This window comes from Euprymna scolopes, chromosome 15 (genome assembly GCF_053919585.1).
Source record: "Euprymna scolopes isolate OS-2025 chromosome 15, ASM5391958v1, whole genome shotgun sequence".
In the NCBI taxonomy this organism is placed as follows: domain Eukaryota; kingdom Metazoa; phylum Mollusca; class Cephalopoda; order Sepiida; family Sepiolidae; genus Euprymna; species Euprymna scolopes.
The window spans coordinates 33777436-33802078 of record NC_136496.1 but is presented as its reverse complement, the minus strand read 5'-3'; the positions used below and the strand labels follow the sequence as shown (position 1 = coordinate 33802078).

At 38.9% G+C, this 24643-nt stretch overlaps 1 protein-coding gene and 1 pseudogene across 2 annotated transcripts in view; both read right to left on the bottom strand.

Annotated features, from left to right (window-relative positions):
* LOC145293768 (universal stress protein in QAH/OAS sulfhydrylase 3'region-like) overlaps positions 1–24643 on the bottom strand; it is a 340470-nt gene that overhangs the window by 129233 nt on the left and 186594 nt on the right. The gene's annotated exons all lie outside the window — the stretch shown is intronic.
* Positions 23866–23982, bottom strand: LOC145294305 (5S ribosomal RNA; annotated as a pseudogene).

Sequence of the window (24643 nt, the reverse complement as noted above, 5' to 3'; positions counted from 1 at the left end):
TTTCTTCTTTTTTCTTCTCAGTCGTCAGAAGCGTCGTCTTTGTCTTGACTACGTTTTCCTTCTCCCTTCTTGCTCACAGTGACCCATTTTTATGCTAAGCTGAACTCTCGTGTGTGCGAGAGAACACGAGATTTTGCGTGATTACTTGGCAATATTAACCGGCCGCCGCCATCTTGCCATTTTTCTTTGGACGTGCCCGCTTTGCAGAGTGCACACCTCGAGCGTTTGTCAGGTAAGCCCGTCTGTTCGCAATTTATTACACACTCCCCCCTGATCTCATTATCACAGAAAGAGCAGGGAGGCGGTGGCCTTTTTCTTCGAGTGCTTCTTCGGAGAGGGGGATTCGGGGCTTCATCATCGTCTGCGTTCTTCCGTGGCACGAAGGTCGGCGAACCTAAAGCTGAGCATCGCAGTATCACTGTCCGGGTCTTCATCATCAGCAGGAGGGTCAGTACTTTGAAGGCTACCACTCTCAGTGTCGCTGTGCGTTGAAAAGCCGTCATGAACCAGAATGATGGGTCGCTGGTCACGGATTCAATTTCACTATCTTCGTCAAGCGGCAGCTGCGTTTGGAATACTGATCTTAAGTCTTTAATATGACGAGGTACTCCATCAACTCGCACCGCCTGCGGGCTGATCACTTCAGTGACATGACCGGTTCCGTAGCGAGTCGTGCACTGGCCTCGGGGTCTTTTAACCCAGACGACATCTCCCTCTTTTATGTTCTTTTGTGGTGGCTCCGGTTCGGGTAGTGAGCTGCTCTCCAAACCTCTCACCCTGACACGGTATGTATGTAGCGCGTTGGCTGGCGCGGTGGAGGGTGAAACATCGTCCTTAGGGGTGACGTTGTACCAATAGACTGCTTCAGGTACCGTACACCCCTTCCGCGCTGCGATTGTCTTAACAGTTCTGTGATTGCGCTCAATAATTCCGTTTCCACTGGGAACATGGGCACACCGAAAACGCAGATGGACACCCCAACCATCTGCAAACTGTTTAAACGGCTCACTAACAAAAGCGGGGCCATTGTCGGTGAGTATCTCAGGAGGGCCACGCTCGAGGAACACACCTTCCAACTCATGGATAATGGCAGCCGCGTCCTGCCGGCGAAGGGGCCGCCAAAATGAAAACCTAGATGGTCCACAGTCGATAAGCGTCAAAAAATGCCCCCCGTTGTAGTGCGTTATGTCCATCGCAATCCTATCCCAATTACGCTTCACACTGAGTATTCCCTTCTTCCACCGGACAGGTGCTGGGTCGATCGATCGGCAGGTGTTGCAGCTTCCCACAACAGATTTCACAGCCCTCCGAGACACAGAGGGATCAACCAATCTGGCGAAGTAAAGCGTTCGATTTACACCGGGGTGCCCGCTTTGGCAATGGACATCATTAATATGCTCCGGGCTGAGTCTATGTCCCACTGCAGCGCAATTTACAGGTGCTGACTCGTTCACTTCTTTTGGCAGGTCTAGCCAACGGCGTGGCACTCTGGTCAGACGATCCGCCTGATTCAAACAGGACTGCACCAGTGTCACACCTATGACCAAGTCGTATTCCTTAGTGGTTTCGGTTAGGGTAGCAAGCCGCCTCCGGATCAACATTTCGGCCGACGCCTTCGTTGTCAGACGTGCTTTTCCGTTCAAGGCATTGGTCATCCACCGATGCACACACGTGGAATCCGTGATGATGTGAAGGATTCTAGCCTGCCACTGAAGCGCTAGATTGACTCCTTTCAGTGTAGCATCGAGTTCAGCAAGGTTTATATGCTTGGCGTCATTCTCCGGCCGAAGCCAGCAGGCATCTTCTATTATCCTTCCGTCGACCGCCAGAGCAACGCCAAGGGCAAGTGAGCTGGCGTCTACCCAAACTGTAAATTCACTCCCATCGACGCACCAGCTCCCCCTTACAGGGTCATCATTGGTCACTCTGGCCACAACTTCCACCAGCATGCTTCGCAGGGCAGGATCATGCACCTCATCGTCCCATCCAGTTGACATAGAAGTTGCCCGTCGCTTTATGGCCGCTACAGCCACTCGGAGCCACCCACACACAGGGAAGTGACCCACCAATTTTCCGCAAATGGCAAACGTGCTCCGACGTGTGATGGTAGATGAGATTTCCGGGATTTCACCACTTCTTCCCCATTGAAGGCCATCTGCACTTCCGCTCACCTGCAGTCCGAGCACTTTCGCCACGTCCTGTAGCCGCTCCGGCTCCTTGCACGACAATCCGAAATGCTCGAAGTGTTCTTTGACCGCCTGGGCAGACAGGAGGCTCTCATTGACAAAAATGTCGTCTATATACGACGATGTCGCATGTTTCACCGCTTCATCTTCACGCCGGATCGCCTGCATGATTGCTGTCATGATGTTAGGGGCTACATTCAGGCCGAATCCTAGCCTGTTCAAGCAATAGCGAGTTCCTTTGATCACCACCGTCTGGAACGGCCACAGCAATTTCTCAACACGTATTTGCAAGTACGCTCTTCGCAAGTCCAGTATGGCTGCTTCCGCACCCTGCCGCCGCCACTCTCGTAGTTTATGAGCACAGACATCAGCCCCCGCAGTGTGTGGGTCAACGTATTCATTAAGTTCCCGGTAATAAAGAACAGGTCGAACTTTCTGCTTGTTCTCTTGTCTGACAGCCATCAGGGGAATTAGCCTCCGCGGGGGCCCGAGCTCATCCTCTGGGTATGGAACTAACCAGCCATTATCCAGCCACACTTGAAGTTCTGCCTCGTACTGCCCCCTAAGCCACGCAGGAGGGGGATACTCTGTCAGTCGATTCCGCAATGACACTGGTGGCTGGTCGCCTGCCCATTTCCAGGACGCTGTCCAAGTGTTTGTGTCCTTATCGTATTCTGCATGGAAGTCGGGCTCATCGAGAGTGATTGCTGCACACATTTGTTTGTTTGGTCGAGAGAAGCTCACATCACCGGCGCCGTTCACAGTAATTCCGCCTAGCTGTGTGATAGCGTCCATTCCAAGGAAAAGGTCATATCCGAGCAGCTCCCCATCGACCACTAACACCGTCACAGCAACCGGAGAGCCATTGCCAATGCTGATATGAACAACGCTGACCCCACAACACACCAATGAGCCTTGGCCGACAGTAAGTACGGGGATCCTTCGTTTCTTCCAAGTGGCGCAATATTCCTTTCGAAGAAGGGTTTGGGTACAGCCGGTGTCAACCAGCGCTGAACGTTCACATCCATCAACTTGAACTGTTACTGCAGGCAGCGCTTTGTTCAATGCTGCGTTGGGGAGGGTGCTAGCGCTGCGGCGTCCTCCCCTTGCCCGTTTCCCGGACAATTCCGCGCTATGTGGCCTGGCTTATTGCATTGGTGACACCGTATTACTTGTCGTGCTCCATAATTAGGGGTGCGCCTTGTACCGCTTTTGCAGTCTCTGGAAAAGTGGTTGGGGCCACCACAGGTATAGCATCGTAGACCCTTCGTTGGCGAGTCCAGAGTGTCAACAGCTGCGGAGAATAGTTCTCGATCGTCTTTCAAGATGTTTCGTGCTCTCGCCAATAACTCCTCCAATCCAATCTCAGTGAGTCTTGACGATGCTCGCAGCAGTCGACTTGCCTCATCCGGAAGTCCCAACAAAAAGGCGCATGCCAATATGCGATCACTTGCACCGCCGAAGGGAGTGGCAAGCTTTTTCAAGTCGGCCATGTAGACATCCACTGTCTCCCCCGGCCCAAGTCGGCGTTCGGAAAACTGCCTCCAGGCGACAAAAGGGTCTGTACCAAATGCCCCGTATAGCGCTTGTGTAATCTGCTCCATGGTCGGATCCTCCCCTAGCTGCTGGTACACGGCATAAGCCCCTTTAGTGAGTCTCAATGGGATAACCATAGCTGGGTCTTTAATCTTGCACAACCGGCAAACGCGCTCAGCCTTTTCCAGCCATTCGACCACCGAGGGACCAGTGGGGGAGCCATCGAATTCCGGAATTAATCTGATGTCAAATTTCTCCATACCAAAGCCGAGATAGCTTGTAATCAGAGTTTTTTTTTCTGTCTGTTTCGATTTACTCAAAACCGCGCACACCTCGTCTTCTCATGTATCGTTCTCTTCTTCCTCTTCTACTTCTTGCTCTTTTTCTTCTTTTTTCTTCTCAGTCGTCAGAAGCGTCGTCTTTGTCTTGACTACGTTTTCCTTCTCCCTTCTTGCTCACAGTGACCCGTTTTTATGCTAAGCTGAACTCTCGTGTGTGCGAGAGAACACGAGATTTTGCGTGATTACTTGGCAATATTAACCGGCCGCCGTCATCTTGCCATTTTTCTTTGGACGTGCCCGCTTTGCAGAGTGCACACCTCGAGCGTTTGTCAGGTAAGCCCGTCTGTTCGCAATTTATTACACATTAAACTGTCGCTTTTCGTTGTTTAGCTTTGTTTTTCGTTTAAGTATATCGAATGTTTGAATCGGATTGCCCAGTTTTGTTCCGTTTTTGTCTGTGTTTACCGAGATGACCATAGTATCTTAATATTAGCTAGTCGGATCCATGAAAATTTCACGGAATGAGAAATAAAAACCTAAAGACAGAAAGTCAAGTACGGTTACCATTCGGCCAGCGTGACATGCTCTTTAAAAAGAGTTTTTCAAACCAACTTGTACTAAACATAAGGACTCTGTAATTTGAACTATTCACGCATGTTCAAGCGTGAAAAACGTTAGCAAACAGAAAAATCAGACGAGTCACACGAACCAATTTTTCAATTTTCACCCCTTGGAAGTCCTCAAAAAGTTTTCCATATGTCTGAATAAACTATACGCCAAATTTAAAGCCTGCAGATTAAACATCCGTTAAGTATATAAATTGAGATTATATATATATATATATATATATATATATATATATATATATATATATATATATATATATATATATTCCCGGTAGAGAACCCAAGGGACGAAAGATTCTACATAGGGAGTACCCAAATGACTTTCAAAAATAGATTCTATGGACATACACGCTCGATAAGTAATCAAACATATGAAAAGGACACTTCCTTATCGTTATATTACTGGAAATTAGTTAGAGAAAATAAAACACCTAGTATAGAATGGAAGATTATTAGGAGGGCCAATACTTGCCACTCATTGATCTCACCATGCCCATTATGCTTATCAGAAAAACTTGAGATAACTAGGTTTAAAGACAGGGATAAATTATTAAATATTAAACAAGAAACTGCTATATCCTGCAAACATTTCAGAACACACGCACTTAAAGAACTCTAAATTAGTAGACCAGAACAACTATAAGTACAACTGACCCCCATCAAATAACCCCCCCCCCACAAAGAGGATAAGTGAGGTCGCAACTATGATCATACCCGTATGGATTACGTAAGTCGCTTAATATTCTACTTCATCAAACAGTTATAATATTACTAACCTAAATAAGTACCTGTATGAAGATATATTTGAACCAAACGAGTAATAGATTGTTTTGGGTGAACCTCGTAATAATGTATGCATATGGGTATTTTTGGGTGTATGCATGTATGGATATATGATCTTTATATACCTGAGTAGGAAAATTAATTAAAAAAAAAAAAGGATAAATGAATAAATAGATGAAAGAAAGTAAGGAATGAAGGGTGAATGAAGGAAAAGGGGATAAGGAAATTAGGGTGAATAAATAAAGATGAAGGTAAGTACTACAATGTATAAGCTTGTATACTCAGTTTGTATAACCTAAATACTCTGATTTCTGTCATGTGTTATTATATATTATTATTGTATCGTTATACATCTTATGTATATCTGCCAAACCATCGAAAGAGTGCTTGCTTAATATGAAGATAGGCCTATGAACTTCATGCTGAATTCAATATAAATTTTTACGTAGTATAAATTTTTACGGAAAAAAACCTACAACATAGGAAAATGTAACAAGCGGGTGGGGGCATGAAATATAACTATGCGTGTGGAGTTTGATAGGAAAGGGGAATTTATATGGTAAATGTATTCATGTCTGTTTCTACTTTAGATGTATCATTTGGTGGCAGGGTACATGTATATATATGTCTATATTTGTGTGAGTATGTATGTATAAGTGTATTTTATGTATGCATGTATGTTTGTATATATATATATATATTGTGTGTATCTATATATATGTGTGTATGTTAGTATTTGGATGTATTTGTATGTGTGTACGTATGTATATGTATGTATATGCATATATATTTCTGAACTATTAGAATAGGCTGTCTCGTATATGATTGTTGTAACAATATAGATTACAAGAATGTATGGATGTCCGAATGTTGTTTATATGTATGTTATATGTATATGTATCTGTGTGTGTATGTGTATATATGTATATATATGTGTATATATATATGTATGTATGTATGTATGTATATATATATATATATATATATATATATATATATATACACCCGTCTGGAGTGTAGGATCATACTATTTCATATATGAAGGGGTTACCACGCTACTGAAGTAAAGAAAAATGCCATTATTTGTCTCTCTATGTCTGTATGTGTGTGTGTATATATGCGCGGGTGTAGCAAAGTGTAGGCGTTTATAAGTATATTGATATATTAAAATATATATGTACATGTGGGGTTTAGATAAATTTCGTGTTTTATGTTTATTCATATTTTGTTTGTTTATTTGTTTTTATTTTGTTTTTATTTGTTTTTATTTATTTTTTGTTTTGGTTTATTTACCTTATTGTAATTTTTAACTTTATTCATGCGTAGTTTTAGAGTTATTGCCTAGTTTCAGTACGTGTGTTTTGAGTAAAATAAAAGCGAACAACATAGATTCGCTTTTGAATATATGTATTAACGTGAGTGTGTGTGTGTGGCGGTGTCTGTGTATGTGTGTGTTGTGTGTGTGTTGCATGTATGTGTGTGGATGGATGTAGATTAAAAGGCACCGGTCAGTACGTAGTGACCATGGCTAATGTTCTTAATTTACAGACTCCAAGACAAAAAACTAAATTCTCAATTACCTTATGCCATAAAAACCAAAAGATAGGTTGGATTGGGGGGAAAGGGAAATGAAAAAGATGTTTACTATCTTCAAAGACCTCACTTGTCCTCTAACCGTTTTTATGACTCCCACCCAGGTTGCATTCTGACTTGATAAACGAAATAGGAAAATGTATTTGGTTGGAATATTACTTTCGACGATAATTCTTGGTCTGAAGACGTAATCCCTCAACGTGGGTGATTACAGAAACATGTATGCACATATGTAGCCATTAATGTTTGTATAAATAAAATTAATATACCTGCTCTGTTCACTCATTGAGCACTATTTTGGTAGACACATGTTTCATTGGATGTACTTCTAGGAAACTAAACTCTACTGGCTATATATATATATATATATATATATATATATATATATATATATATAAATAATATTTTAGGAATATATTAAGTTGAGAAGAAAATTATTGTGGAATTTTTAATTTTGATTTCAAACGATGAATTTTCAAATAAGTTATGTCATAATACTTTTACTTTATTTATCATTTTAAAGAGTGTTTTTCGCTCTATCTAATTGTTTAAATTACAACCGTTTTAAAACAATTATGTCTTCTTTTCAGAACTTTGAATACGAAATGGATAAAACAAATTCCCACAACTTTTTTATTTCAATTCAAGCTAGGCAGAAAAGCTGCTGAAACAGCTCGCGATATCAATAAAGAGTTTGGCCCAGGAACCACTACTGAACGCACAGCACATTGGTGGTTCAAGAAATTTCGTGGCAACGATGAGAGTCTTGAAGATGATGAACGTAGTGGTCCGTAATCGAATGTTGACAACGATCACTGATGAGCCTTAGTCGAAGCCAATCCACGCACAACTGTTTGAGAACTTGCTTCTGAATAAGACGTAACGTATGCGACGATTTCCAACCACTTGAGAGAGAGAGAGATTGGAAAGAAAACAAAAACAAACTTGATAAATGGTTGCCTCTCGAATTGGACGACAACCAAAAGAAACACCCTTACACAGTGTTAGCTTCCCTTCTTTTACGCAACAAGAACGACCCATTTCTCAATTGGGTTGTGACTTGCGATGAAAGTGGGTTTTTTTACAACAACCGGTGACGCTCAATTCAGTAGTTAGATGCCGACGAATCTCCACGACACTTTCCGAAGTCAGAGTTGCACACACAAAAAAAAATGTTATGCTGACTGTTTGGTGGTCTGCGACCGGTCTCATCTATTACAGTTTGTTGAATTAATGCGAAACTATTACAGTGGATAAGTAGGGCCAACAAATGGATGAAACGCATCAGAAACTTTAACAACAACATCTAGCATTCTTCGATGAAATAGGCTCAGTTCTCCTCGACGACAATGCCCGTTGCTAAATCGACCGTGCAGAAATTGAACGAATTGGGCTACGAAACCCTGCCTTATGCGCAATACTCTCCAGACATCTCACCTACCGACAACCACTTTTTTCAAGCATCTCGACAACTTTCTGCGTAAAAAATGCTAAAAAAAAAGCCCAAGCAATATCAAAAATGTCTTCACCGACTTCATCGCCATCAAAACGCAAGTTTTTTTTTTACGTTACTGGCATAAATACACTTGTTTGGCAAAAGTATGTTGGTTATGATGGTGCTAATTTCGGTCAATAAATGTTTGTTTTAGCCGAGATATTTTTATCTAAATTTAAAAGTTAAAACCATAAGAACTTTCTTGTCAATCTGATATATACAGAGTCGAACGATAAAAGTGTCGCCCCTAAAAAGACGACGTGAATCCATTTCTGTTTGATGGAAACTGGTTTTCATTTTGCAGTGCAGACCATCTACCAGTTTGCAATTTGTGTACAAATCCCAAGAGCGATAGGAGCCTTATATCATGTCTGAAAGTAACACAATATTAAACGAGTGTGATCGGAGATGCGTCGCTGTACAACTCATGCTCTCTACCGATCCAAGTTATGACAACAAGGCAATTGCCAACATCCTCAAAATGCAAATCCGGGAGGTTTAACGCTTGAGGGCACAGCTCAACGAAGCTTCCAGCCACGGTTATTGTCTTTGGTGTGGTTTCAAGTGGGGATTATATCATGCCACTTCACAGAACTAGGCGCCGGCCCACAAGTCTAAAGAAACCCAGGCGTGGTTTCAGAAGGAGTGCTACGACTTTGTACTCTTCTCTCACTGGCTCTCCTCCTGAACTGGCTGGACTACTTCATTTGATTATACGTCGAGAACATCACTAGGACCTCCCATAACACCAACATAACCTGATCGCCACTATCTGCCGAGTATTCGCCAAACTACCACCGGCGCTTGTAGTAAAGAAATGCTCCCAGCCCGGACAATTTAGGCGGCGATTTAGCCTAAAGGCAGTTATATTGAATAGATGTCAGCTCTACTATATAACCAAGTTACTTGAATTGATTTTTCCTATAAATGTTTTAAAATAAAGAGTGTTGTTTTCTTCAAGCCGACAATTTTACCATTCCACCTCATATATGCTAGAATCCCCCTAAAAAACAACAACAAAAAAGGAAACAAAAAAAAAAAACGACAAACAAAAAAAAACAAAACAAAAAAGAAAACAAAAAAAAACAACAAAAAAGAAAACAACAAAAAAACTAGTCATCCTGGGAGTAATTAATCTTCTTAAGTTTTTATTTACAGAAAAAAAACAAAGAAACACTTTCCAGTTCACATGGTCTGATCTGCTCTGAGCATCCTTTGGACTAACTTCGCGCAAATCTTCCGCATCCTCAGTTACTTGCGGATAATTGTGTTTACAGTTCCCACACTGACACCAAACTGTGCACTTATTGTCTCTATAGACACACGACGGTTCCTACACATGACATTCTTTATTTGACTCTGGTGTTCTGACTTTCTTACTCCTCCCACACCTCTCACCATCCCTCATAGACTCCCTTTTCCGATATAAACTTATTTTCGATTCATGCAATCTGAAGCATTCCATACGTTTCTGTGACATTTTTTCAAGTTTAAAACAGAATTTTATTGCATATCGTTCTTCTAAAGGGTCTTCACGCCCAGATTGCGTTTTTGGAAATTCACGAGCTGTGACAATAAGGCCTTATTAGGGAGTATTCCAATTCTGCTCTAGCTGTTCGTTTCAACCTGAAATCATAAGAATTGGTCAGTCATCTCATAAGATGTATAGCAATAACATACTGAGTTTGTCCCCGACAATTTTAAATGTCTGTACAAAAAGTCTGGAAACTTATTAAAGGCACCTTGTATATGATCTTTTCGATATTGAAAATCTAGAGATTTGAACTGGTATGAAAGCATGAGAAATGAATTCCTCATGAAAAACTATATTTTCTTCTTTGGCGTAACCCACGAAAACAAATCAAGGGGACTGAAGAAGATCACCCCAGATGACCATATCTTCGATTAGCAAAACTACTCTATTTAAACAATCTATTACTTTTATAACCAGTTTAAAATCTTGAATTTTGCATTTCATTTTGCTTAAATAAAACATATCCAATTAGTAGCAGCGGAGGCACTGATGCTTTAAAAAAAAATGTTTTTTAACAGCATCGGCGACCACGGCTCTCCAAATTGTAGAGCCATAGCAATCTCAAGGAGATAAGTAAAGACGGTAGTTTCTCATTGCTTTCCGCCTTGACTCAGGGGTGCATATCCCCCAGTGAGTTAAACGCGCCTTCAGACACCAACCTGGAAATTTCCATGACTCAGCGCGGTACATACAGCGCCTAGTCTTCCCAAATGGTCATCCATGTGGTACTGATCAGGTTCATCGCTGCTTAACTTCGGTGATCTGGCGAGAACCGGTGTGACAACATGATTGTTCCTTTTGGAGAGAGAGAGAGAGAGAGAGAGAGAGAGAGAGAGAGCAAATTGGCTAAGCAGTGTATTTTGAAGGGTCATAGGATTTGCTTCTGAATAAGACGTAACGTATTGTGACATTTTACACCAGTTATATTTTTTCCTCAAGAGCAGGCTCTTACACCAAAGCTGGCGAGGATAGTCAAAGAGTCAATTAGATAGAAAGCACATGGCGTAGGATATTTACTGAGCCAAGCAGATAGTATAACTATAGACTATAGTATCTTAATAATAGCTAGTCGGACCCATGAAAATTTCACGGAATAAGAAATAAAAACCTAAAGACAGAGAGTCAAGTACGCGCCTTGAATATGAAGTTATGATACAAATAAATTTTCTCGGATACAGCCCTGTCTTTTTTTGTGTGAAAATCAAATTAAAAAATCTGATTCTCACAAAAACAAAAGCAAGAATAATATCAATTAACTAGCGGGACCTGTGAAACTTCCACAGAGAACTCATTCATATGTAATATATTAATGTTGTTATTATGTAGATGTTCAGCGTAAATGAAGACGCTCTGATATTATTGTAGCTTTTTTGATAAAACTGGGTGAAGTACTTCACCAACATTCTAATGTGCTCAGGCTGTATATCTCAAGGAGAAAAGAAAAGGAGGCAGAGGGCTGATTGGGATTGAAGAATATGTAGGGGGGGGGAGCTTAGAAGTTTTCACCACTACTTGGTAACAGGCATAAAGTTTTACTTGGAACAGGGGTGAAAGAGGAAGAGCTAAGTAAAGACTCATTAGAAGATAAACAGGAGTACAAAGAAGCAGAAAAGTTGACTGAGTTAATAAGAATGAAACTTCATGATCAGTTTAAGCAAGATACTAAGACACAAAAATGTCAGGACACGTGGAATTTTCTGTCCAAAGGTGACTTGAAAAGAGGGTAAATTTTCAGATTAGGTCCACCCCCACAATTTTCTTTTAAATGACAACTTTTAAAAGTTTTCGACTATGCTGAATACGAAAATCGCATTAAAATTTTGCAGGAATAAGTAGTTATCGAGATATAAAAAGTTGTGTTATGCATTGTATTCTTTGGCGACCATCTTTTTTTACATGCGTGCAGTGTTCAATCATAGATGAGCAGATTTGTTTATGGCGCGCGCACGCGCGTAAAGAAGATGGCCGCCAAGGAATACAATGCATAATATAACTTTTTATATCTCGATAACTACTTATTTCTACAAAATTTCAATGCGATTTTCGTATTCAGCATAGTCGAAAATTTATAAAAGTTGTCATTTAAAAGAAAATTGTGGAGGTGGACCTAATCTAAAAAAATACCGAAAAGAGAAACAGAAAATCTTATATTTACTGCTCAGCAATAGACATTAAATACAAATACAATAAATAAAAACATTTATGACTGTTCTGATAAATGCAGGTTGTGTGAGATACCTCTCGAAACAGTGTCACATATTGTTGATTGCGCGTTCTATACTTGCTCACAAAGAATACAAACGTCGCCATGAAAAGGTGTGTAAAAATCTGCACTGGAGTTTGTGCCAAAAGTTTGGAATTCAAGTAACGGAAAAATGGTACCAACATCACCCAGAAGTGGTAGTAGAGAAATAAGGACGTTAATATCTCTGGGATTTCGTGATTCAGTGTGACCGAGAGATAACTCGCAGGAAACCAGATATTGTAGTTGTGAACAAAAAGACCAACGAATGCCAAATTATTGATGTGGCTTGCCCAAACGACATGAACTTAACAGGCAAGAAGAATGAGAAAATGTGGAACTATCAGAAATTGAGGGTGGACATTGCTAGATTGTGGAATAAAAAAACTTCAATCATGTTAATAATCATAGTTTCACTTGGCTCAATTGCTGATAATCTTATGCAACAGTTGAACTCCTTGGGAATCAGATACAAGCCCACTGTACTCCAGAAGTCAGTTCTGCTTTTTTTTTAATTACATTTTCACCCCAAACAAGGCAAATTGCCACTTTGGTGTAGGGGGCTACTATCAGGGGAAACAACTACTGGGGTACTATGTAGGGATTTGGGCAGCAAGATGTCGGTTCACGTTACACTTAAACTTCTGCACGTCAGTACAGTTGGGGAAGCAGGGACCTGGAATGGAATTCCAGAATCTAGCTGTTCTGGGGAAGAAACTATTGGAGTAAAAAGATCTTTTACATCTAGGGATCTCTACAGTGTGGGGGTGGGATTTAGCAGCCTGTCGGGTTTGTCGAGGGTGCTCACATCGTGGGGGCACAAGTGCTTGCAGTTCGTCAGAGCATTCACCACTAAAATACTTGTAGAAAAGGCAGAGGGATGCAACATTTCGTCAATGGGACAGAGGCTGAAGCTTAGATGCCAGTTCAGGGCCTATCAGGTTTGCGACTCTCTTTTGACCCTTGTCAAGGAGCGAGAGACTAGCAGCAGATGCACCAGCCCAGATGTGACAGCAATACTCCATACATGGGCGAATGGTGGCCTTATAGAGGTACAGGATACTTTCGGGTGTTAGTAGTTTTCTAGCACGGTAGAGAGAGCCCACCTATTTTGTAGCGGCCCTGGCAATGCTTGGCTCAGCAAATATCCTACGCCCGGTGCTTTCCATCTAATTGACTCTTTGACTATCCTCGTCAGCGTTGGTGTAAGAGCCCGTTCTTGGGGGGGGGGAACTGTTGTTAAATATCACAATACTGTGAAGTTATGGAATACTACTACTACTACTACTACTACTACTACTACTACTAATAATAATAATAATAATAATAATAATTGTAGCCATAAATGATGTTAAATCAAATAAGTAAGAAGGGTCAAGTAGGATGGAAAGACCGAAAAGAGAAAGCACTAACCAGGCTTCCACTGGATAAGTGCGAAGAAGATTGGGGAATAGGGGAGACTTATTGCCACCCAAATACCAGTGAAGACCAATGGTTGCTACCAATGAGAAATCAATGGTAGACGGACATTGCGATAGCGTAAACTTATTTGCAAAGCTTATTGAACGAGGTGGTAAGTACTGGAAACATACATTCTATTACTGCTAATACTAAATTATTTTTCTGCCTATGATTAAATATAAAAATGATTAAATATAAAAATGATTGAATATAAAATTGATTGAATATAAAATTATAATACCTCGTACAAGGAGTGGATTCATAGCGTCAAGTTTATGTGCTTAATCTCCCCCCTGTCAATATGCAGCAAATAAACTTATCTTTGTCATACTACGTTTCTTGATTCATTCAACCTGGACTGAGTGTCGGTATCTATCAAATCAGATCCCGATGAAGATCTACGTGACAATTAAAGTGACATTATTTGCATTAATAGGGCGAGCCACTATCGACGTAAGTTGTTGCTATCTGCATATCTCACGAGCATCAACTAGTTTAACAGCTTCCTCTAGATAACAATCGTCCCTTTACAATTTGTGCTTAAAAGAAACAAAAGAAAAAGTTAATAATATTTTGGATGAAGATAACAATGCCTGTGATAAAATCGGTGAGCGAATCTCGAACACTTTCCAATCTTTAATATCCTTTCATTTTTATAGAGTTATCTCTCTGACCATGACTGTCAATGCCTAAACACTTTCGTCTAATTAATTTCATAGACATCTACTTACATATATAGAGACATCTACTTATATATACTAGCAAAAGTACCCGTCGTTGACTGGGTTCAAAAACAGCCTACAGAAAATGGACTCTGATTTATGAAAGTATGATAGGTTATGAAAAGGAAAGGTTATAAAAAGATAGCTTCGAATTTGGGGGTATCAAAACCAAAGCAAAATATGATGAAAGTAAAAATAAAATAGATAAACCCCATAATTTATTATACCATACCTGTTCACACTGAAACACTTATCACAATATTCTGTGGATCTATATTAAAAAAAAAACCTTGTTAAACTTTGTTACATATTTCCATTCTATGGAGGTCAGGCGCGAACGAACACCCCATAATTTTATTATACCACATTTCTTCAAACTGAAACATAATTATCAAAGTATACTTACGCAGATAGATATGAAAAGTCTTTATTAAAGTTTGTGCCTATTTCCATTTCATGGAGGCCAGGCGCGAACGCAGACCCCACAATTTTATTATACCAACCCTATTTAAGTTAAAACATACTACTCAAAGCATTATTATGTATATCTATATCAAAAACACTTGTAAACGTTTTTTTTTTATTTTTAAATTTTTTATTTCCATACTTTGTGGACCAGGCGCGTACGAAGACCTCACAATTTTAATGAATCATCATTATGCCAGACCAAACATACCCATTCCTGTGTCTCGATACATCTTCTATCATCATATGTGATCAGTTTTCTATAATAGTCAACCAAATAGGAGCCTATTCGTGACCAGACACACACACAGGCGTTCAGCTTTATATATATATATATATATATATATATATATATATATATATATATATATATATATATATATATATATCAGACCATCCGGCGTTGCCTGGTCAAAAAATACATATAGATATTATATTTTAATTCATACAGAAAATGCGAGTATTATGTTTTTCTAAAGAGTTCAGTTCTTGTAAGTAAAAAAAAAAAAAAAATACTTGAGCTGTGATCGAAACCAAAATCCAAAGACAGTGAGTCAAGAATGATAATAATTAGGCCACCTTGACATGGTATTTAAAAAGTGTTTTCAACCCTACTTATTCTTAATATTTCACTCATTTTTTAGATATATAGATATGTGTGTGTGTATGTGCACACACACACACACACACACACACACACACACACACACACACACATATATATATATATAGAGAGAGAGACAGTGAGAGCGAGATAATATAACAATCGTCCTCTGTTTGGTTGGTCTGTGTGGGTGTGTGATTTCGTTCCTTATAGACCTCGAAACGGCTGAACAGATTTTCTTTAAAATTTACAGAAATTTAGTGTATAAGTCTAGAAGTGCTCTTAAATCAGTGATAATCGAAAACGTTATTTTAATTTATCTTTCATCGGTAAAGCCATTTTTTCCATGTCGTCGCTTAGCAAATATGATAGGGCGGTGAAAATTCTACTGTGGGTAAGTTGATAGCGTGTATTTTTTTTTTGCAATGACGTGGTCTGTAGTTTCAAACTCCGCTCGTAAATTTCTTAATGTTTTTTTTTTCTGTTAACTGTAACTAGAAAAGAAGTTTATATAAAATAATTTTATAAAAGAAACAGTAGGTTCTCTACAGTGCAATGTAAAGTAACATATATTTTGGACTAATTTACTACATGGAGTCATGTAAAGCTTACTTCCTGCCGATTTCACGGATTTCAATGATAATAGAAATATAGGAGTGTGAAATATTCGTTGATCGTCATTCAATCTCGGGCAACGTCGAGTTTCCCTGCTAGTATATATATATATATATATATATATATATATATATATATATATGCGGAATATTCAGTGTAGCCATATATATTTTATAACTTACTAACTAACTCTACCTAAGTATTGAGCATTATTGAAGTAGATACCTACAGTTTATGCAAAATTTTATACTCCCGTATATTAATTTATGTGAGTAAATGATGTATATATATATATATATATATATATATATATATATATATATATATATATATACATATATATATATATATATTATGCCAGGTTAAAAATATTCTGAGTTAACAATATTCAAAGTTTAAAACTAATAAATTTAACAAGGTTTATATAATAGTGTTATATAATCTTATTAAAGGAGAAACTTATTGTAAGAGAGTCTTATTATAAGCGCAGTCTTAGAAGAGAGATGTTGTTGAGTCTTAGAGAGAGAGAGAGAGAGAGAGAGAGAGAGAGAGAGAGAGAGAGAGAGAGAGAGAGAGAGATTGTTGTTCGTGTTATGACGATTCATATATATATATATACAAACGTACATACTTAGATGTGTTGATGGAAAAAGCTCTTAAAGTGAGGAGATAGTCTTCAGACAGTCTTAGTGTAAGATGTGTATGAGATGTGTATGTCAAGACATTTTATAACAGATATACAAGACATATAATAACAATATTCACTTTACCTTTTGGTAGAATCACAACACAAAGACGACGTTTATAAAAACATATGATGGGTTTATTTCTTCTCACGACCGGCCGTGGTTTTCTCATCAAGAATTCAAAGCTTCACATATTAAGTTTCAAATGGACCGTCTCGCTTCTAGACGTTCGAATTCCAAACTGCAGACTATCGTCTGTCGTTCTCAAACTCCCTCCGAGTTTCTCCCAGTTTCTCCTAAGTTTCTTAACTCTAAAATTTTCTAACTATCTCTAGAACTTCCCATTTTTCCATGACGTCATACACATGTTAAAACATGTGCGTTCTTTCACATGTTCTGGACATGTGTGTCCAAAACTTTTCCTTTTTTTTACAAAAGGAATTTTAACCTATTTCTCAGTTACCTATATTTCCAATATGTTAAAAACATGTTTATTAAATTATCTTGTAGCTGCATTCTTTCAATTGAATTTTCATAACAAAATTGCCAGTGCACATTCTTTTCTTGAAACTATTTTATCTCTAAGCTGTTTTACATTCCATTTTCTAATTCTCACACGTAATCTATTTCTAAACCTAAATTACGAGGTTCGAATTTCGTCTATGCTATATCATCTTCATTTTAACTAAATCACTCTATTTTTATACTTACATGAAAAGGGGACAGCCCTTATCATGCAACAATAGTACTCAATAATAAAGAGCAAAGTGTACCTTTATTTATATTAAAAACCGTTATTTTAATGTCGCGTCAAAATTAAAATCATGTTTTCGTTCAATTGGTTATCGCAATAACTAATTGACTCTCATTAGGCGATAAACGCCGACGCTAGAGAGCTAAATTACAAACAAGGCTGGGGAAGTAAACATTTTGGTTTCGATTCTACCTGATGGCACCCAAGTTATTTTTATAACTTCTGAAATCATTACTATATATATCAAATGCAATATAATAATCAATTTTTTTTTTTACATGGAGGTCACCACTTATCAAGACCCGGAGGCCACTCAGGGATAAGGGTTATTGCGTGTACAGTAATTAATGAGATAGTATTGTAGTAATCATTAGTATTGGAGATTTGATAGAGTGTCTTACTTTAGAGGGCGGTTTGTTAGGAATTTGTTTATGTTGGACTTGAAGACATCCAAGTTGCAGTCACGTGGGAAACAGGCAAACGGAAGAGAGTTCCACAGTCATGACCTGCTGAGAAACAAGCTCCGCTCACGGAATCTACGTTTTGATTTAGGCACAGATAAAGAGTGGGGGAAATTATTGACAGTAGTTTCAGCCAGACGGGTGTTTCTCGTGAACGATTGGCGGGGGGGGATGAGAGATTGGAGCTCAAACGATCACTTTCCATGGAAATAACGATAAAACAAAAACAGGCTCGCAACGTCTCTTCTATGGGAGAGAGGTCGCAGGGAAGAGAAAGGAGCATCCCCCACTAAACTACGAAGTCTATTTTGTACTCTGTCAAGGCAGGATAGGCTGTTTTTAGCAGCTCCTGTCCAGATGTGGCAGTAGTATTCCATCCTTGGACGTACTTGGCTTTTATACAGATAGAAAATTGCATCAGTAGTGAGATATCTTCTGGAGTGGTAGAAGGATCCCACCATTTTCCCAGCATCATTGGTAACAAACCTGATGTACGCGGTCCATTTCAGATCAGGAGTAATGGTCAAACCCAGAAGCTTGTCAAAACATGGAGCCTCCCCAAGACAAGAGCCATCCATTTCAATTGATGCCAGATGGGGATCAGAGCGTTGATGATGTAAAGATAGAAGCTTGATTTTGGATGCATTAAAAGAAACCAGCCACCTTTCCCCCCACTGTACCACGCGCTCAAGATCAGAGGAGAGAGAATTAGAGAGAACGGCCTTTGATGTGTTGCCATAAATGGTCGTGTCATCAGCATAGATGTCAACGAATGATTTAAGTATGTGTTTTGGGAGATCAGTGATGTAGATCAGGAAGAGAGTTGGACCCAGGATGAACCCCTGAGGGACTCCAGCATTAATACTGTGGGCCTCTGGTTTCTACCCATCAACCACTAATCTTATGAACCTATCGGAGAGAAATGATTTAATGATTGAGAAAACATTTCCAGTGATACCGTAGCTAGAAATCTTGTGAAGTAGGCCCTTACACTATACCTTATCGAAGGCCTTTGATATGTCAAGAGTAATTGTCCTGGAAAGGAATCTTTTTCAAGATATTCATTAATCCTATGAGATAAAACCGTTAGAACATCTGCGGTAGATCTTGCGGAGCGGAAACCATATTGCATGTTACTAAGAAGGTTGTTTGTGCTGAGGTAGTTGACTACTTCTTTATTTAATATGAATTCCAACAACTTACTCATGACAGAGAGGAGACGTATTGGTCTGTATTGAGAGGGAGATGACTTTTCACCTGAATTCTTAAATACAGGGCATACTGATGAGATTTTCCAGGGTGTTGGAAAGCACTTCTTAAGGCAACGCTTAAACAGTTTTGTAAGTATGGGGGCAAGTTCTGGTAGGAGCTTTTTCAGCACTATAACTGGAATGCCGTCAGGGCCAGTTGCTTTACTGGAATCAAGGTTCTTGATTAGCTTGGCGACCTCACGCACAGATATGTGTATGTTGCATAGCGTCTTGTCTGTTATAGGAGGTAATACGGGGAGTTGATGGCCCTCGTCGCATAGGGTAGAATTAGCTGCAAAGTTCTTGGCAAATAGTTTGGCTTTGTCTGATGCCGACGAGATGACCTCAGGTTCATTGATGATGGTTGGGATAGGACGCACGATTCTCTTCAGGATCCTGTTTTTTATTTGCCAAAAACTGGTGGGAACGAAGCCGCTGCTCAGCTACTTTGGATTTAACGGACTGAGCATATAGCTCTCTTGTATTTTTATTACTCTTTTACAGTGGTTGCTGGCACTCCTAAAAGCAGATTTAGTCTCAGTACATCTATTACGTTGGTAGCTATGGAAAAAGTGATTTCTGTGCGCGATGACAGCAGCACATTCAGGGGAGAAACATAGCTGGCTGCTTGTTTGCTGTTTGTTGGAATTTTTTGGATGGTATGAATCGGTCTATGCCTACAATTAACAATTCGGTCAGGTCTGATACTATAGAGGACACATCCTTTTTAAACATGGAATTCAGAGTTAGGTCATATATGAATGTACGGAAGCTATCCCAGTCAGCCATAGAGTATCGATATAGAGTACGGTGGAGAGGTACGTCTGAAGACTTATTACATTTCATTTTTATCTTATGGTCGAGAATCCCAGAGGAGATAGAACGGAACATGAACATAGCTCAGGGAAAGTTGTGAGGAAAAGGTCTAGAAGGCTTGCATACTGACCGGTAGTATCGGGCACACAGGTGGGTTCGTGACCAATCTGAGTGAGGTCATAGGAAGTGGCAAAATCATGACAGAACCTCCCCTCGTCATCGGCCTTATTTGATTGGGTCAGCCATTCCACATTATGGACATTGAAGTCACCGCAAATGTAATTGTTAGCCGAAGGATGAGCAGACAGGATGTGGTCAATTTTCTCAGATATGCACTTAAAGATAGTAACCCCACTGTTGTGGGGGCGATAGAGGACAAATATAAATGCAGTATTGTGAGCTAGTGCAACCCAAAAGCACATTAGGGTCTTCTCTGGAGATATCCCTCCGCATGGAAAGCCATCTTTAACGTAGGCACATATTCAATGCCCATGACGATCTTGGGGGTCAGATTTAGATGTTAAGTTAGAGTATCCTTTAATTATGAATTCGTCTAGAGAAGTGGTTGGCCCAATGCCAGTTTCACTTAGAAACAATATGTCCGGTTTCACCTCCTGTAATTGTATTTCAACCTCTGGAAGGTTGGAACGTAGACCCCTGAAGTTGGAGAAGGAGACCTGGCAGTAGGGGTCTACGTTGGAGGATGGGGTTCTAGGTTTATTCGTGTTTTTTTTCTGGATATGAGTATTGAATCTTTAATAATACATACGAAATCTGCACGAATTAAAACATTTATGCATATTTTACGACTGGACAACGCAGAACGGCCTGTAATATATAAAAGTTACTTTGTCTGTCTGTGTGATGAACAGTTTCTACAAAAATCCTCTGTATAGTTTTGGTCTATAGATTTTTACTTTGATATATAAGAGATTTGGATCTGTGGAACAAATTCGATTTGATTTTTACTTGCTAAAATAGCTGCTTATGGGTCAAAATTGATAAAAAAGAGAACTTGGCAGGCGTAAGTGGACTAAGTTTTCTTCTACGCATGCGCAAATATACATTTGTAGGTTAAACCACGTTATTTTTTAAATTCCTTTATATGCATGTGGCTTAGACAATAACTAATCAGGCTAAAGAGCTATCTGGTTTAGTTTCGATACTAGTTGATGGAACGTATTTCATAATTTTTTATCACTTTAGAAATCACTACAGTAGAACACCAGGATTGGTGGTCCTAGGATACGGATTTTTCAGGTTACGATGTGGAATACGATGTTTTTCCGGACCCTAGTTACGGTATCTGTCCCGCCTTACGGTGTTATTTATAATGCTATTTGATTATATACATGTGTATACGGCGGTCTGTGGTCCTGGATATGACCTTAAACTATATCTGATGGTGAGGCCCCAGCTTGCTGGCTTTGGGGAGTGTGGAGCCACCCTTTAATTGCCATTGCTCCCAGGTCCACTCTGACCCGGAGTGGTAGTACCTGTTAGGGTCCCAACTATGGGTTCAATAGAAACCGATTTGAAAAAACAAATATATTCTATCAAATTATTTTCTTCAAAATCACTGCATTCGGCATTAAATAACCTGAAAAGAGTTGATATGTCGTAAAACAAAAACAACCAACCAACCATACGGCGGTCTGCTAATATATATATATATATATATATATATATATATATATATATATATATATATATATATAATGGTTATGTTAGAAGTTATGACTAGGTACTGTTCTGTGCTTTAACTAAGAAGCTGTTTCTGCTATCTTTGGCGTCTCTAGTTAGCAAAGGCATTCTTTATACAACTGGAGACGGCTGGCTGAACAAGACCATTCTACGTGCTTATATTTAGATCTGACCGTCCTGATCACCGGGGAGATGGCGACAGACGGTCATGTAAACATTTCTGTGCAAGACTATCTATATACAGCGAAAATTGTTGGCGGAGAACAGACATATGTAATTACTATCGAGTCTCATTCACATCGCATGTAAAGAGGCGGTCATTCTATAAAGCGACCAATTCACACGAACATATGTGTTTGGCTATCTCTTAAGACATAAAAAAAGCTCGGTGCACGGTATACACTTTTTCTCTCTTCTGATCTATCTATCTATCTAGTCCTCCCTCCCGCCCTATCTCTCCATATATATATATATATATATATATATATATATATATATATATATATATATATATATATATATATATATATATTATAGTAAATTATATATATATATAATTTACTATAATAATTATTAAATACCTAAAGACACTAGTGTTTCATCCTTTCGGGAATCATCATCAATTGCAGGGTGTTACGATTAACACCAGTCGATAGATTCGAACCCGGCGACAGAAGCCATCCCTGGCTTCTTTAGCAAGGATCTAATCCATTCGGCCATCGTTAATCGCGATAAATGCTGTTGAATTTTAAACAGTTGTTTTTAAAAAATGCTTTTTAACATCTGTCAACGTGATCTAATTATATGATATATATATGTATATATATATATATATATATATATATATATATATATATATATATATATATATATATATATTTATATATGTGTGTGTGTGTGTGTGTGTGTGTTACTCATTATGTTACATGTATCTGTCCACGTATCTATCTAAATCTGCTATCATCTCTCTCTCCCCTTCTCTGTCTCTCTATCTGTCTGTCTGTCTGTCTCTCTCTCGCTCTCTCTCTCTCTCTCTCTATATATATATATATATATATCAGCCCGTCCTATATTTATATATATCAATATAACAATATAATCTATGTATCTATCCTAATATGTTTTTACATTTCTATCTATCTATCTATCTATGTCTATATTCCTCTGTACATGTGTATTGATCGAACGTGTAAAATCCAATAGGTAGAATAAAATTTCCTACAATTGTTTTTTATTTCCATCTTCCTTATTATTACTATTTCCTTTCAACGGTGATATTGATCAATTATTATTATTATTTTTATCGTTGTTATCATTTTTGTTCTTGTCGTTCTTTTTGTTTTTATTATTTACTCACTGGGAGTAATCACACAGCCCATCATCAAAGATTTATTTTTGAGAACGACTTGTTGGTTTCTCTCTGAAGTTTGAGTGACAACAAGTCTCTTCAGATTTTCAGTACTCTCCACCTCTTTTGAAAACCTTTGAAGCTGAATTTGCTTTATTGTAACAGCTACGTACCATTGATTTCTCACTGGAATTTGTGTGTCAATAAATCTCTCTATGGTCTAAGTCCTCTTTGAACTCAACTAGTGGAGGTTTAGCTAGTACTTTTCCGTCGATGGTCTTTCCATCCTCCTTGACCTTCCTCAATTATTTGGTATGACATCAATTATAATAATAATAATAATAATAATAATAATAATTATTATTATATTTGTCCGTTTCTTTTGAAATTACTTCTCTTCTTTTTTTCCAAATCGTACTTTCTTATTCTTGACGTTGCTTTTGTTATTATTGTTTTTCTCTTCTTCTTCTTCTTCTCATCATCATCATCATCATCATCATCAACGATGGTATTCTAAAGGTTACTTCAGTCTTTGACAGATTATGGGTACCCACCGTAGGAGTACCTGCTCGAGAATTTTATTTTTTTTTTGTGCAGGAGGTGCGCAATCTCCAACCTCACCTCTCCTGAATCGACATTGTTAAATACCAGTGGCAAGTGAAGTACAGGGCGACTGGAAACAAATGCCGAGATAAGCGGAGATCACATACAGCGCCTAAAATTCCCAAATGGTCACCCATCTGGTACTAACCAGGCTCAACGTTGCTTAACTTCGGTGATCTGACGAGAGCCGGTGTGTCAACGCGATTATGCCGTATATTGGTATTACTCATTTATTATTAACTTTCGTTGTTGCTCTTTTTCCTTCTTTCTTTTCTTTTTCTAATCATTTTTCATCTGTATAACCTCCACCCGCCCCTCTTCTTATCATTACTTGTTATTCCTTCTCTTGTATCTCTTAATTTCCTTCGGCCTTTCTATCTTCCTCTCCCTCCTCTTCTTCTTGTGGTTGTATCTGTTAATATTGTTTTTTCACATTCTACTTCTAGTTCTGGCGTTGTTTTGTTCTTTCTTCTCCCTCCCCTTCTTCTGCGTTTTGTTAGTTATTGTATTTGTTTGTTTTTTTTTAGTCCCTTTCTTCTTTTTTTGTTGTTGTTGTCCCTTGTCTATCTTTTGTATGATTTCGTATAGTTTTTTCTCCCATCTGCTATTCTTGTTCGTTTTTTTCTGTTGTTGCTGATGCAATTGTTTTTGTATTACTCTTTCTTCTTCTTCTTCTTCTTCTTCTTCTTCTTCTTCTTCTTCTTCTTCTTCTTCTTCTCGGTCCAGGATATGACCTTAAACTATATCCGATGGTGAAGCCCCAGCTTGCGGGCTTTGGGGAGTGTAGAGCCACCCTTTAATTGCCATTGTTCCCAGGTCCACTCTGACCCGGAGTGGTAGTACCTGTTAGGGTCCCAACTATGGATTAAATAGAAACA